Source organism: Spermophilus citellus (genome assembly GCF_964194105.1).
Source record: "Spermophilus citellus genome assembly, chromosome: 3".
Classification (NCBI taxonomy): Eukaryota; Metazoa; Chordata; class Mammalia; order Rodentia; family Sciuridae; genus Spermophilus; species Spermophilus citellus.
In genome coordinates this window covers 232,559,737-232,572,599 of record NC_138184.1, presented here as the reverse complement: position 1 = coordinate 232,572,599, position 12,863 = coordinate 232,559,737, and the positions used below count along the sequence as shown (strand labels likewise).

At 53.2% G+C, this 12,863-nt stretch overlaps 1 protein-coding gene across 3 annotated transcripts in view; it reads left to right on the top strand.

Moving 5' to 3' along the window:
* The window catches only part of VIPR2 (vasoactive intestinal peptide receptor 2), a 93,718-nt gene that overhangs the window by 27,470 nt on the left and 53,385 nt on the right, over nucleotides 1–12,863 (top strand). The window lies entirely within an intron of this gene.

Below are 12,863 nucleotides of genomic sequence, written 5' to 3'. Positions count from 1 at the left end.
ACCAGGCTCCAAGGCATGTGCAGAGTGCAGGACCCAGGCTCCTGGTGAAGTGGCTTGTGCAAAGGGAGCTGAGACGGTTTTCACCCAGAGGGGAGGGCTTTGTCAGGCTAGACAGGCTTCAGCATCCACGTCATCAAGAGAATGCCCTTCCTGTTAGCATGGAGTCAGCCACCAAGGTCAGCCTGTGTCGACTACCTCATCCAACCCCAAGCCCATGAGGTCAAGTGCAGCTACCATCAGGGACAGGCCAGGGGACAGACGGGTCTCCACCACGAGGAGGACAATACATGGCCAGATGATCATCATCAAGACTAGTTTGCATGTTCTGACTCTCGGCGAGTGTTGGGGGAAACTGCAGCAGGGCTCCGAGGCTCTGTGTCCTCCGCTGACTTGCAAGGAGCCCTGGCGTGCATGTGCCTCCCCTCCTGGGGCACACACTGCTGCCTCCACGCTGTGCGCAGTGACCCATGAGACTGGACAGGAGCACCCAGCATTCCCCACACAGGCACTGTCACCAACAGGAATCGCTGCAGGGAAGGAGAGTGGCTGGGGGGCGTTAGCTGGAGCTCTCTGGCACACCCAGGGTGAGGGATGCCCAGGGTGAGGGACAGCACGGCTCCCTGCCAGTGGTCCCAGAAGAACAGCACATGCTCTTCCGGTCTGCCTGCAGGAGCCAGGCCACTGCCCTTGTCTGCCCCCAGCCCTGCGCCTCTGCCCTCCCACCAGGACACCTCTGGGCTCGCAGCCTGGCCCTGTCGCAGGAGGCAGACACGGGTGCATTCTGGGTGGCGTTGGCTTCCTTTGTTTCGGAGTCCGTCCTGCAGTCAGGACTGACAGAGCGGTCTTCCTCCACCTGAGATGCATGCCTGATCTCCTGACCACCTCAGACCAGAGCCGGGGACAGCGCCTGGAGCTTCACCTACCTGACCTTGCTGGCCATCCCAGACCCCTGGTGACTTCTGCCTTTGTGACTTGCTGCCTGGCACAGCCAGGTCCCATCATGGATCTGAAGAAGGAGGAAGGAGGGTCTGAGTCATGCTGGGAGAGCACAGCCAGGTCAGGGCCTGCACAGGACTGAGGGGCCTGGGCGCCTGCGTCAGAGAATCAGTGGACAGCCGGCCCATGAAGGGAGAGCCTCCCAGGAAACAAGCTTCTCACTGTGCACACTCAGAGCTGTGCGGTGACCAAGCCGCACCAGAGACCACAGCCCTATGGGCAGAACACCGGGTGAGGGGTGGAGCTTGGGTCTGTCCACACCCCTGCTTCCCACTGGCTGACCGTAGCACCTTGGCTTCTCACTGGCCCCCAGGGCAAAACATCTCCTCCCCACAAGGTCTGCCAATTTGTGCTGGAAAAGCTCTTTGAGGGCACCCACCAACACAAGCTCAACCCCAAACTGCCAGAGCCCCGGCTTCTCCCCCAGCCTGCCTGGCTCCTGCATCTTCACGTTGGTTGGTGAGGTTCGGAGTGGTTTTACACAGGCCTCAGCCCAAGCTCGGGATGGCTGCTCCCTCCCATGCCCAGCTCCCTGTCACTTGTTTCACTGGAGATCTTTGGACCTGATGACACACTGCCCACTGGAGCCTGGGTCCGCCGAGGGCTGGCTCCTGATGGTCACGCTTGGACATGTGCGTGAGGAGGGTGTTCCCAGGCAGTGCCAAAGGGACCTGCGCGTTGGAAACCCTCTGGACCTCCCCCTCTCCCCAGCCCTGGCAGCAGCTCATCTTGACTGCCCATGGCCACCTCTCCAGGGGACCTGTGTGTGGAATCATCTAGACCAGGTCACCAGCTCCTCCCTGAAGGAGAATCTTGGCACCCAGGAGGGATGAGGGAGCGTCCTGGGGCAGTATGGCACCCTGGACCCGCCTGCAGCCCAGCGGCCCTTGTGCTTGAGCCCACGGCTACCCTCGCAGTGCTGGGCATCTCAGCTGTGTGGTGTGATCCCCACCTGCCTCCTCCACGAGGTCCGGGAAAACTGAGGAATTCGTCTCTGTTTCAGAGTCACAGCACCCGGCGTCCATTCGGCCCATCTCCTGAGCAGGTGTGGTGGAGCAGGCATTCGTAAAAGACGCTTTGCTGAGAACTCTCCAGAACCATGGCTTCTTCCACTGTCACCAGCTTGTGATTAGGTCCTCCTGAGTCCCAATAAGGCACCCAAGCCTCAGGAAAGTCTGACGGACCCCAGGCACCCTGAGGAGATAATGGAACCATGGACGTTCCCATAAGGTGGCCGTCCCTGAGGTCTGAGATGTTCGAGGGTCTGAAGGAAGCTGTGGCCCCTGCTCTCGAGGACCTCCCTGCCCCTGGGACACAGTGGTCAGGGGCCCAGGGCCGATGCTTGTCTGCAGCTCCCATCCCTCCTGCCCCTGCCCTGGGGCCAGCACCATGCAGGGCCACTGGACAGGCCAGGATGCCCTGAGGCCCCAGGAAGGCAAACATGATCAGCCTTTTCTGCACTGAGAGGCGGTCACATCGGGCCCAGGAGCAGGACCAGGTGTGGCCAGCCAACACAGCCCCTCCACCTTCCCTGCGGGAGCTGAGGACCTAAACCAGAGCACTGTGCTGCTCGGGGAGCCGGGGCCGTGGCTGGGCAGACAGAGCCCCTGCTCTCCTGCACCCAGGACCTGGCTGTCCCTGCCCGCGCCACCCTCCAGGCGTCCGTGCCGCCCACCTGTCACGTCCTCACCGCCCTGAGGTTCCTGCCTTGAGCTCGCCTCTTGGGCTTTGGCACTTGGTCTCCTCTGCTCTGCACCTTTGCTGCTGCAGAATTCAGTCCCCGTCACACGGAGTCCTCGGGGCTACCTCGGGGTGGACAGATACCATCTGAGGATCCGTGAGGTTTTTCTTTTGCACCCACAGCACCCAGTGAGGTGTGTGGGTAGGTGGATAAGTGGATCAGTTCTAGAAGGTTCTGGAAGAAACCATCTTCCCAAACAGGGTCGCAGGTGGCAGATGGCAGGTGGAGCATCCACCCCTCCAGTGGCCAGCAGCTCAAGCGTCCAGTGAGAAGGCAGAGCCAGGCTTCCTTTTTTAAAATGTTGGTTGTTACCCACTGAAGAGGCGTCAAAGCCACTGCTGGGTTGTGGACAGGGCACGCCACATAGCTGGCTCACAGGGGACCAGGGGCTGTTGGCAGTCCCAGGACAGTGGCCTGTACCAGCCCACCACCCTGGGTGAGACTCTGGGTTTGCAGAGGGCTGGTGTGGCCCAGCGTCCTGGCACGTGACCCCCTGCTGCAGCACTGGGAGATCCTGGAGAGACAGGGCTGGGGACCCTGGGCGGCCCTTGTCTACAGCTGGCTTCAGAGGTCAGGGAGCAGCCCCAGGGGAGCTGCCCCCCTCATAGTTGGGGGCCCTCTCCTGGGGGCCTGGAATCAGTTCAGCACTGGCCAGCCATGTTCCCCTGCCCACCCCACACCCCACCAGCTCTCAGGGAGCGTGGACAGGGCCTGTCCTTGGACATGGCTACTTCGTGATGGGGGGTGCCGAATACATGCACATTCCATGTAAGTGAACGTCCCCCGTGGGCTGTGACATGTATCTCGACCCGTCCAGCCATGAGTCCACAGGAACCCTGTTGGTGGTGTTCTGGTGTTAGTGCCCCTTACAGCCTGAGGACACGGCCCGGGGTCCCTCTGCCCCATCCAGGAGTGGTGGACAGCACTGAGCCACAGAGAGGGCAGCTCTGGCACGGTTCAGTGGGCCTGGGTGGTGAAGATGGGTGTGATGGGTCACCTCATGTCCAGGCCTCCAGCTCCCCCCCTGGAGGCCGCAGTGCCACTGGAGGATCATCCTGAGGCTACACACTCGGGGAGGCCACAGTTCACTTAAATATCCAGGTGAGCACGCAGGTGGGAAATGACACCCCGGGTCCCTGAAGCAGGAGGCCTCCTCCCAGAACTGCTGGTGTTCGACGGTTTGCTCCTGGTTGCCGCCTCCAGTCGTGGTGTGGCTGTGGTGTGGCTGTGGTGTGGCAGCAGAACCCCGCATCTTAACCTCAACTGCTAGGTGGTGGGCCTCCTCCGACGGTCCCCACGACCGGAGGCAGAGCGATGGGAAGCCAGGCTGATGGGGGAGCCTGCCCGGGCCCGGCCTGGGCCCTCTTCGCAGGTTCTCCTGCAGTGGGGTTCCAGAAAGACCTTCTCCACCAGAATCAGGCTGACTCACAAGCAGGAAAGCTCAGAGCTGCGACTCCCGCCACCTGTGTGGGGGACGCACAGGGCCCTCCAGAGTCTGCTTCCTGGGAGACGGAGCCCCGACAGCAGGCAGCGAGGACTGTCTGTGGGAGGTGGCAGGAGGCTGGAGAGAGGAAAGCCTGCTCATCTCCAAGCCCAACTCCAGGCCAGCCTGGGGCCTGAGGGCCACCCCTCTGCCCTGCAGACCACCTGGAGCCTTGTGCCCTGGCACACGAGGGCCTGTAGACAGCAGGTGGCTGGCCCCACCCCACCCCGTCTCTGGCACAGCAGCACTCGGGGCTGAGGGCCAGTTTCTGGCAAGTTCCCAGGAGCAGCTGGTGCTGCTGGTCTGGACCCCACAGTGAGAACCACAGGTGCCGTCACGCCTCCTGGTCCCACAGGTGCCACCAGCTCACCTGGAACCTTCAACCCACCAGGGCCCCAGCCCCAACGAAGACCCATGCCCGGCAGCCTGCAGGCTCCTGGGCCCAGCCGTTGTGAAGCTTGGAGACCGGAGGTCAGGGGCCAGGTGCTGGAGGCCAGGGGTCATGTGCTGCAGAGACAGCTGCTGGCACGTTGGGTTGGGGACTTGCTGGCACCAGCTCCTGAGAACCACAGGTAGACGTGGAGGGGCCGGGGCCAGGGTCTGAGGTGCCAGAGAGGCTGGAGTTCCTGCCTGAGTGTCGGTGTCCTGTGGCCGTGGGAACCCGGAAGACACAGGTCCTGCAGGGAGCATCTAGGGGAAGAGCAGAGGCCCAGGAGAACAGGAAGGAGGCAGCAGGCTGAGGGGTCGGGCCCAGGGAGCCTCCACCCCAGGGGCAGGCCTGGAGCGGGGCCTGAGGGCGGCTGAGGTGGCTGAGAAGGGGCAGGACGGCCCTGGCCTCCACGCCCCCTGTCTCCAGGGCCAGCGGGGGTCACAGGCAGAGTCCCGTGGGCTGTGGGGAAGTCGTGTTCACGGAGTTTTGGTGGCTGATCGCGAGGTCGTGGATACTCAGGGGTCCAGCACAGAAAGGAGACTGAATTGCCTCAGGAGCATCATGCGTCAGTCTGCAGGAGGCCCGAGCCAGGCCAGGACCCTCTGCCAGGGCCTCCCCAGAGGCCATTCGTCAGAGTGAAGGTCTCCAGTGTCCAGGACACTTGTACATCACCCCCTTTTAGCACTCACCCATTTTTTAAAAATTGATTAGTGTATTTGTTTTACAGTAGATGCATTTGACACATGGTGCACAAGTGGTGCACACGGTGCAGAGTCTCCCCAGCAGTGCAGTCATGCATGTATATGGGGTGATGACGTCTGTCTCATTCCACTGTCCTTCCATCTCCACAACTCCAACTTCCTCTCACTCCCCTCCACACAATCCAAAATTCCTTCATTCTCCCTATCTCCCTACCCCACTATGGATCAGCATCCACTTACCAGAGAAAACATTCAGCTTTTGGTTTGGCGGGATTGGCATATTTCTCTTAGCATGATATTCTCTAGTTTCATCCATTTACCTGCAAATGCCATGATTTTATTCTTTTTTTAAGGTTGAGTAATATTCCACTGTGTGTATGCACCACATTTTCTTTATCCTTTCCTCTGTTGAAGGGCACCTAGGTTGGTTCCATAGTCTAGCTATGGTGAGCTGCTATAAACATTGATGTGGCTGTGTCACTGTAGTATGCTGATTTTAAATCCTTTGGGTATAAACCAAGGAGTGGTATAGCTGGGTGAAATGGTGAATCCCTTCCAAGTTTTCTGAGGACTCTCCATCCAGATTTCCATAGTAGTTGCACCTGTTTGCAGTCCCACAACAATCTACGAGAGTACCTTTTCCCCAAATCCTCACCAACACTTAATATTACTTGTATTCTTGATAATTGCCCTTCTGACTGGAGTGAGATAAAATCTTTGAGTAGGTTTGATTTGCATTTCTCTAATTACTGGAGATGTTGAACATTTTTCCTTATGTTTGTTGATTGATTGTATTTCTTCTTCTGAAAAGTGTTCAGTTCCTTAATCCATTTATTGATTGGGTGTTATTTTGGTGTTAAGTTTTTTTAGTTCTTTATAAAGATTTATATATTCTAGAGATTAATACTCTATCTGAGGTGTGTGTGGTGAAGATTTTCTCCCATTCTGTAGGCTCTTTTCACACTATTGATTGTTTCCTTTGCCGAGAAGAAGTTTTTTAGTTTGAATCCATCCTATTCATTGATTCTTGATTTTACTCTTGCACTTTAGGAGTCTTGTTAAGGAAGTCAGATCCTAGGCTGACGTGGTAAGGATTTGAGCCTATATTTTCTTCTATTAGGCATAGGGTCTCTGCTCTGCTGCCTAAGTCTTTGATCTACTTTGAGTTGATTTTTGTGCAGGGTGAGAGATAGATGTTCACTTTCATCCTGCTACATATGGATTTCCAGTTTTCCCAGCAACATTTGTTGAATAGGCTATCTGTTCTCCAATGTGTGTTTTTGGCACCTAGTATGTCTAGTATGAGATAACTGTATTTATGTGGGTTTGTCTTTGTGTCTTCTATTCTGTACCATTGGTCTACATGTCTATTTTGGTGTCAATACCATGCCATTTTAGTTATTATTGCTCTACGGTATAGTTCACAGCTTGTATTGTGATGCCTCCTGCTTCACTCTTCTTGCTAAGGACTGCCTTGGCTATTCTGGGTCTCTTATTTTTCCAAATGAATTTCATTATTTCTTTTTCTAGTTCTATGAAGAATGTCATTGGGATTTTTATAGGAATTGCATTAAATCTATATAACAGTTTTGGTAGAATAGCCTTTTTGACTATATTAATTCTGCCTATCTAGGAGCATGGGAGATCTTTTCATCTTCTGAGGTCTTCTTCAATTTCTTTCTTTAGTATTCTGTATTTTTCATTGTAGAAGTCTTTCACTCTTATGTTAGATTGATTTTCAGGTATTTTTTTGAGGCTATTGAGAATGGCATAGTTTTTCTAATTTCTCTTGCAGTGGATTCATAGCTTATGTATAGAAATGTATTTGATTTATGGGTATTGATTTTTATATCATGCTACTTTGCTGAATTCATTTATGAGTTCTAGAAGTTTTCTAGAGGAATTTTTTTTAATCTTCTAAATTTAGCATCATGTCATCAGCAAATAGGGGTAGTTTGAGTTGTTCTTTTCCTATTCATATCCCTTTAATTCCTTTCTACTAATTGCTCTGGCTAGAGTTTCAAGGACTATGTTGAATAGAAGTGGTGAAAGAGGGCATCCCTGTATTGTTCCAGTTTTTAGAGAGAATGCTTTCAATTTTTCTCCACTTAGAATGATGTTGGACTTGGGCTTAGCATAGATAGCTTTTACAATGTTGAGGTGTGTTCCTACTGTCCCTAGTTTTTCTAGTGTTTTGAACATGAAGAGGTGCTGTATTTTGTCAAATACTTTCTCTGCATCTATTGAGATAACCATATGATTCTTGTCTATAAGTCTATTGATGTGATGAAATATGTTTATGTTTATTGTTTTCTGTATGTTGAACCAACCTTGCATCCCTGGGATGAATCCCACTTGATCATGCTGCAGTATCTTTTTAATATGTTTTTGTATGAAATTTGCCAAATTTTTATTGAGAATTTTTGTGTCTATGCTCATCAGGAATATTGATCTGAAGCTTTCATTCTTTGATGTGTCTTTGTCTGGTTTTGGAATCAGGATGATACTGGCTTCATGGAATGAGTTTGGTAGGGTTCCCTCCTTTTCTATTTCATGGAATAATTTGAGGAGTATTGGTGTTAATGGTATTAATTCTTCTTTGTAAGTCTTGTAGAACCCGGATGAGAATCCGTCTGGTCCCAGGCTTTCCTTGGTTGGTAAACTTTTGATGTGTCGTCTATTTCCTTGCTTGAAATTGATCTGTTTAAATTGTGTATGTCCTGATTCAGTTAGGCAGATCATATGCCTCTAGAAATTTATCAGTGTCTTCTGGATTTTCTGTTTTACTGGAATATAAATTTTCAAAATAGTTTCTAATTATCTTCTCTATTTCAATAGTGTCTGCCATGATATTTCCTTTTTCATCAAAAAACTTAGAAATTTGAGTTTTCTCTCCTTTTTTTCACATATCTTATTTTTTAGTTATAGATGGACACAATATCTTTATTTTATTTTTATGTGGTGCTGAGGTCCAGGGCCCATGCTGGGCATGCGATCTACTGCTGAGCCACAACCCCAGCCCTCTCTCCTTCTTTATGTTAGGATGGCTAAGGGTTTATCAATTTTATTTATTTTTTCAAAGAACCAGCTTTTTGTTTTGTTAGTTTTTCAATTGTTTCTTTTGTTTCAATGTCATTGAATTTCAGCCCTGATATTAATTATTTCCTGTCTTCTGTTACTTTTGGTGTTGGTTTATTCTTCTTTTTCTAGGGCTTTGACTGCAGTGTCAGGTCGTTTATTTGTTGACTTTTTATTCTTTTAATGAATGAGGTCAATGCAATGAACTTCCCTCTTAGCGCAGCCTTAGTGTCCCAGAGGTTTCGATAAGTGGTATCAGAGTTCTCATTTACCTCTTAGAATTGTTCTCATCTCCTCCCTGATGGCTTCTGTATCCATGCGTCATTCAGTAGCGAATTGTTTAGTCTCCAGGTGTTGGAGTAGCTTCTCTTTTTTATTTTGTCATTGATTTCTAATGTCATCCCATTATGATCTGATAGAATGAAGGGTAGTATCTCTAAATTTTTGTATTTGCTAAGACTTGCTTTGTGGCATAACGTATGGTCTGTGTTGGAGAAGGATCCATGTGCTGCTGAGAAGAAAGTGTATTCACTTGTTGACGGATGGAATATTCTGTATATGTCTGTTAAGTCTAAATTATTCATTGTATCATTGAGTTCTGTAGTTTCTTTGTTTAGTTTTTGGTTGGAAGATCTGTCCAGTGGTGAGAGAGGGTATTGAAGTCACCCAGTACTATTGTGATGTGGCCTATTTGATTCTTGAAACTGAGAAGGGTTTATTGGTATACATTGTTTGGGGCATAGGTATTTATGATGGTTTTGTCCGGTTGATGTATGGGTCCCTTAAGCAGTACGAAATGACCTTCTTTATCCCTTCTGACTATATTTGGTTTGACGTCCACTTTATCTGATCTGAGGATGGAGACCCCTATTGGCTTCTGCAGTCCATGGAGTGGTATGATTTTTCCCAACCTTTCACCTTCCGTCTGTGGATGTCTTTTCCTATGAGATGAGTCTCTTGAAGGCAGCATATTGTTGGGTCTTTTTTTTTTTTTAATCCAATCTGCCAGTCTCTGTATTTTAATTGATGAGGTTAGGCCATTAACATTCAGGGTTATTACTGAAATATGGTGGGTAGTCCCAGTCATTTTGGTTTATTTTTGGTTTTCAACTTGACTTGGTTTCTCCTTTGATTGGCTTTTTCTTTAGTGCAGTTCCTCCCTTTGCTGATTTTCGTTGTTTTTTTTTTTTTTAATTTCTTCTCATGGAATATTTTGCCAAGAATGCTCTGTAGTGCAGGCTTTCTGTTGTAACTTGTGTTTATCATGGAAGGTTTTTATTTCATCTTCAAATCTGAAGCTTAATTTTGCTGGATATAAGATTCGTGGTTGGCACCCACTGTCTTTCAGAGCCTGGTAGACGTCCTCCTGCCTCTCCTTCCCTGGCGCCTCCTCCACGTTGGCACATGGCCTCCAGCACTCTGGAAGTGCCCGCCTGACCTCAGTGTTTGACTCTCTGATTCTGGGGAATGCATTTGCAGTAACTGGCAAATACGGAGGAATTTCCTCACCGAGAAATGGATCTTTCTCCCTGAATCCTCTGGACTGCTCTGTCCTCCCGACTCCCAGGAACCCACCCTGAGGCTGGTGACCTGGGGCTGCAGGGGATGGGCCCCGCGACCCCACCCTGAACTAGCTCTGCCCCATCCACCCCGGTCAGCCCCTGGTGTCCCGCCCCTCCACTACAGCCAGGGAGCTTGAGGGTCTGTCCCCAAGCCCCGCTTACCCTGGCCTTAGCTGGAACCTCTTGTGCAGGAAGAGCGCAGCCTGCCCTGACGCCTCGCAGTCACAGGCTGGCCTTTCACAGGCTGTTCACCAGCTTCGAAGGCATCCTCTCTGTCGTTGCCAGTCGGCCGGGCGACGCTCACGGCCCACGACACTCCCGCTTCTTGGCTTCGTTTCGTCAGCACAGAGCTGAGCTTCTTTAGGTGGAATATGAGAATGTGTACGGATCTCCTCGTTCCTCATTATTCCTACTTTTCTTGTCTTGGTAGCAGAGTCCCAGAACCAAAACAGAGTCACTGATGTCTAGGGACCTAGCCGGTAGATCTGTCCTGCAGACCACCAAGCTCTCCCCATCACCCGTGCCCTCAGCCTGGGGGCCTGCCCTGCAGCTCCCTCCTGCTCCCTCCAGCTGTCCTGGGTGAGGGAAGGAGGGCATTTCAGGCTGCAGGTGGGGAGCTTACTGTTTTCTTCAGTTTTCAAATAAACTTGCTGCTTTTCAGCCTTGCTTTTATTTTTTAGTTTATTTAGGAAATAAGTTGACTTCGCAAATTGCCTCTTCCTTCACATTTTATAATTGCATGAATCGTGTTCAATGCACCAGGGACTTGGGCATTCCCTGCGCTTGCTGTAGTGTTCACACCAGTTTCCCGGCAATCAGTCGCTCACCCAACAGATACTTAGTGGCTCCCACCTCTGGTCTCAGGGTGTTGTGTTTGGATCAGAATGTCCCCAAGAGGCTCCTGTGTCGAGGCCTGGTCCCTGGAGCAGGTTCAGAGGTGGAGTTTTTAGGCGGTGACAGGATCATGACAGCAGTGACCTATCCAGGTGATGGACTGATCATCTGAATGGATTACCAGGCGGTGCCCACAGGTGGGGCATGGCGGGGAGACGGGGTCACTGGAGCTGCCCTGGGGGACCGCCTCTTGTTGCTGGCTCTTCTCTGACCCTCTGCTTCCTGGCTGCTCTGCTCTGAGCTGCTTTCCCCCCGGTGCCCTTCAGCCACAAGCTGGGCATCAGCGCACCTTGGCCAATATAATCCTTCCTCCCCTGAGTCGCCCTCGTCGGGTGCTGGGTCACCGCAAGGCAGAGCTGAGCCCAGGAAGCTGCCTCTGTGGCTGTCCCGCACACTGTTGACGCTGGTGGGCAGAAGCCCTGCTCTCTTGCCAACAGGATTTCCTAACTACTGAGGTCCCTGTGGACCAGTGGCCAGGCCTCGGTGGAGGTGGGGCCGTGTGGAGGGCAGGCCCTGTGAGTTGGGATCGCGAACAGGGTGCCCAGGAAAGGGACAGGCGCCCTCGAGGCAGGCCCTGGCTCAGAGGCCCCTGGTGTCCTGAGGAGTCCCAGAGCAGCAGGCTGTGGACAAGGTGGTGCCCCAGGGATCTGGAGTCCCAGGGCCAGCCTCATGTGCCGCAGGGCATGGTCCCTCCAGGAAGTCTGACTGACACATTCCCACAGCGCCCGCTTCTCAGCCCGATTCTTGTCCCCGGAGACCAGGTTCACGTCCGCACAGCCCAGAGACCCCAGAGGCTGCTCACTCCCTCTCCCTGAAAGAGCTCCCCGGCTACTAGTGCTCTGCCTGGGTCTTTGAAAGTCAGCCCTGGACAGTGCCTGGCCGACCACACACAGTCAGTTTCCATCTCAGCAGCTCGGTCAGTAGACGGCTTCACAGGGCCTGTGGTCTGAAGTTTCTGCCTCAGCTCTGCCCCAAGTGTGCTCTTACCTCATTCCTCGAAGAGTCCGATAGGATGTGCAGGGGCTGGTGGCACCCTGCTGACCTGCGCTCCATAGCAGGCAGTGTGGCCCTGAGAGCTGACCCTGCTGACCTGCGCTCCATAGCAGGCAGTGTGGCCCTGGAGAGCAACCCTGGGCAAACAGGGCCAGGGTGCAGGTGAGGTGGGCTCTGGACGTCCCTGGGAGAGCATCCCAGGCTGGAAGGAGTCACACCTACCCCCTGTCTTCTTTCTGGCTGTCCCGGGGTCTTCTGTGGGTGTGGAACACCTGTTAATCCCATGGTTTTGTGTGGATTCAGTGCATCAGCAACCTTGCTGACCCCACAGACAGCACAGAGTTAGCACCTACACACGTGAGCTGAGGAGGCACAGGGAGGGGGTCTCCAGAGCCCTGGGCAGGTAGGGAGGCCCGCAGAACCAAGCGGCACCCGAGAGAAGGGGACTCGCAGGGCAGAGAGATGCGGAGGGCACCCAGGAGTAGCCGTGCAGCTGTGGGGGATCCTGACATTCCCGGCCTGTAGCTCCCGCTCAGGCTTCACCTGCACCCCAAGCCCTCAGGGCACGTGCTCAGGTGTGCCCACTGCCCCTGCCTCGCTGGCAGATGGGGACAGAGTCTGCTGGGTGCACCTCAGGGCTCCACACCCAGCAGAACTGCCAGAGCCGCCTCCCTCAGAATGTTCCTAAGTGCCCCAGGACTGCTGCAGGCCCGGGGTGCGGACAGCAGCCCAGCCTTTGGCCTCAGCCCTGCTCCTCCCATGGAGCTGCCTGACGGCCTGCAGCCACCCAGGCAGCAGCCCAGCCCTCCTCGCGGTCCGCCCGTCCTGCACGCCCTCCTCCTCCCACCTCTGTGCTGGGGTGGACTCGAGGCTGGAGGCCAGAGGAGACCCCAGGGTGAGGGTCGCTTTGGCCAGGCTCTGTTGTGATTCTGCTCCTGTGACCGGCGGACAGATGGTGTGGGGTGGCCTCCCTTCCCGGGGGCTC